This window comes from Garra rufa, chromosome 1 (assembly GCF_049309525.1).
Source record: "Garra rufa chromosome 1, GarRuf1.0, whole genome shotgun sequence".
NCBI classification, from domain to species: domain Eukaryota; kingdom Metazoa; phylum Chordata; class Actinopteri; order Cypriniformes; family Cyprinidae; genus Garra; species Garra rufa.
In genome coordinates, this window is record NC_133361.1 from 37863956 (window position 1) to 37867785 (window position 3830).

Sequence of the window (3830 nt, forward strand, 5' to 3'; positions counted from 1 at the left end):
TGTGCAAGCATTCCTAAACTATCATTGTTCATCTGTTGTTCAGTGTTCCAGTGCTTTTGTCCTGTTGCTTACTTGTCGGATTATGTACAGTATCTTCAATGTTGTTTTTTGTGCATATATCTGTATGTGTGTATCACTTTACTACATGAGTCTAACATCAATTCAAATTACACTCATGACTATATGTTTAATCTGATATTTACTTACATGTTGCATGTAAGTAAATACGATCACATTAAAACATTGTCAGAACAATATCATAGAGCTTCTTTATGTTTTGTGCTTACTGTACTGCTGTTAGCCTCTAATATAACATGCCGTTTTTGCCATTTTACAAGCAATAAATATTTGTGTTTGCATGATACAGTCCAGCTCTCATGTTGTTTTCCTAATCAGAAACTTTGTGTGCTTCACTTTCTGCTCCCGTTTTTTTTTTTTTTCCCTCAAAAGATAACCATCAAAGCCACAAGAAATTATTTACCTTTTCAATCAATAAAATATAGAGATGGTATATGTGATTTTTGGTATGCACACTTGTATTATTACTATGTCAGTATTAGACACAGAGTTGAAAAGATTAAGTTAAACTTAATAAGCTTATCATAAATGCAATACTATGCACCTTTTATAAAGTATATATTCTAATGTACCAATGATGCTGTACAGACATGATAATTATATAATTTATGTTTGTCTCTTCAGTGTACTCTGTGTGTGTGTGCAAATTAATATAAGTAAGTTATGTATGCAGTCACAAAGCCGTCATGTGCTTAAGTGTTTATGTAGCATTAACTAAAAGTCTAATACTACAAAACTTTAAATTGAGGATGTATAATTTCTGTGTCCTGTACATGTGTTTTCTTTTTCAGGTGAGCCACCTGAGCCAGAGAATGGCTTTGCTTTGGACTGCAATAAAGATGTTCCCGAGGAGGATGAGTTCAGAAGTCTCTGGTCCACTGCCACCTCATTCATTTTCCTCTTCCTCTTTTCTCTGACCTACAGTGCTGTACTCAGCTTCTTCAAGGTATTCTAAATATCACTTCATAATGTAAAGATTATTTTAATCAAGATGATGGCTTTTGTAACTCGTTTTCTTTACTGTATTATGCATGTTGTTACAATTATATGCATGCTTTAATTTAGATTGTCTTTAATGTGTTTTTAACTATAGATGTATTTTTTTTCCCCAGGTAAAGCAGTGATGATTTGTTAAAACACTTTGTGAAGACTCCGTGGTTTCTTATTTGTTTTGTGACTGTAATTACATGTTAGTCTAATGTATTTAGAAATAAAAAGGAAAATATCATGTTCTCTTTTTCCATTTGTCTTTGGCTGTCTCCCGGTAAGTCTAAAAAACATGTAAGACTGAGATGTTGAAACTACATAAATTGCCCCTGTGCACACAAAGATTGTCCTTTGTCATACATTCTTGTGACTGCTATGTTTTTTCTTTGATTCACAAATTGTAAGATGTATCCTGATATATTAGACTGATGGGTAAAGGACTAGGCACCAGTTCTAGCCCTGTGATAATACTTTGACTACAGGGAAAATGGACACAAGTGACTCTTTAAAAGACTCTTTGTTTTGTCATAGCAGTTTCCACATGTTGTATTGCAGCTATGCCTCATTTTTAAGTGTGAAAGTACAAAGGTAATTTCATGTTACCGTAGGGTCTCTACATTACCAAATTAAACATTGTTTCATGTTAAGCTTTATTTTTTTTTCATGATGTATTAAATGATGTCAACGCCTGAATTTTGTATTGTCCACAATTATTAAAATAAAATAGATCCCTTTTTTTTTTACTTAAATCAGAATTTTAAGGTTATGCTTTTTTACAGCAAGTTTAGCCCAACCCTATTTAAGTGCAGTCCAGCTATTTTTAATGCAAATCCAGTTAATAAGCATTAGACATTCTACATTACTTGTACAATCGCTTCTATTTACGATAGTAACCTCAGCTAGATTTATTAAACAAAATGCATCTATTATTTTGAGATTTAATATTTTTAGTTGTTCAAAAGCAAGACTAATTCAAACTACACACAAATCACATTTTCCTATGATTTAGTCTACACAATGCCGAAAATGCGGACATAATTATCATAAAGTCATAAATATGGAATAAATAGAAAACTTAGTTAAAAATAGGTTAAAATAGGTTATTTTCACTTATATCGCGATATGGGCTAGTGTCTGTGAATATTGAGCTGCAAATTTAATAATGATAGTTAATAATTATAATAATAAGATAAAATGTAATTTGGGAAAAAATGGGGACCTGGGTGCAATGTGTTTCTCGTCATGTTTTTCTTTCGGTTGTTGTATATAAATATTTAATTCTCTAGGGATCCATCAGTGCAGATGCACATCTCACATTTAGCAGCTGCAAACTGCTAAGCACTCAAAGAAAAAAAAAAAAAAAATAACCAAACGGTAAAGTTTCTATAACAAGCTTGAAGAGTTACAACCAATTCAAAACAAATTGCCATGCTGTAAAATGTATAATATGTATTTAAACATTGTTTAAACTGTGATCTGATTCAGTTGTTACAACATCCTCTTACAATTTAATGTCAAAATTAGATCTATTCAAGAGCATGTATGTATTCAGGTCTCTTTTTCTTCCTCTTTTTTCTCACACCTGCTGAAATATAACTGCGATCGTATTCATGACTAACAATTCCTAGAAATTCAAATATATATATATATATATATATATATATATATATATATATATATAAAAGGTCACACATGAACATTGATGCAAACTAGTAAGCTATATATAAAGTTTTTTCCCTTGAAAATCAACTGAAGCCAACAACAGTGTTTTTGAGTTTTTAAATGCATTTGCTGTACAGATTTGATTGTTTTACCCTTGTCCCAGACCAAGGGTTTTGATAAACTGTGAACAAACATTATTAACAAGAATAGTTATATATTAATCATTATAACCTACTATCTTAACAAAAATATATAAATAAGTGAAAGTAAAGTCAGTATGCCTGATGTCCCTAAAATGGAAGAAAGAACCTCACCATAAAGGTCATACATGCCCATTTATGCTAACTTTGATCATATCATTCAAATTATGAATCATAACTATGAAGCTTTAAATGGGAAGTTTACCAAAAAAAAAAAATTATAATTTACTCACCTTGCGTTGTTCCAAATGTGTATTCTTTCTAGTTTCTTTGTTAACAAGACCATTAAACAACTTACAGTAGATTAAATTATTTAAGTAGGACAAATTATTTATAGGAACAGTTAAAAAAAAAAAGACAGAAAAGAAAATGTTGTCACAATTTACTGGTATAATTATGTTGCATTAATTTATTTTAATTAGGTCAATTAAATAGTATTAAAATCATGTTTAGTAAATGCCATTTGATGGTAGTCTGATTCTGATTCTGAGTCTGAACTATTTGTTTTATTATTTTAATACAGTATTCAGCTTTCTGAACTTTTAAAGCAGTCCTCAACAAGCATTCATGGAGCTGAATGTTATGGTGTGGAATTTTTTATTGTATTTTATTTTATTTTGTTTTTAATGTTTATTATATATATATATATATATATATATATATATATATATATATATATATATATATATATATATATATATATATATATATATATATATATATATATATATATATATATATATATATATATATATATATATATATATATATATATATATATATATATATATATATATATATATATATATATATATATATATATATATATATATATATATATATATATATATATATATATATATATATATATATATATATATATATATATATATATATATATAT

General features: G+C 28.1%; 1 protein-coding gene across 1 annotated transcript in view; it reads left to right on the forward strand.

The window, feature by feature from the left end:
- The window catches only part of ighd (immunoglobulin heavy constant delta), a 157922-nt gene that overhangs the window by 48298 nt on the left and 105794 nt on the right, over nt 1-3830 (forward strand). The window lies entirely within an intron of this gene.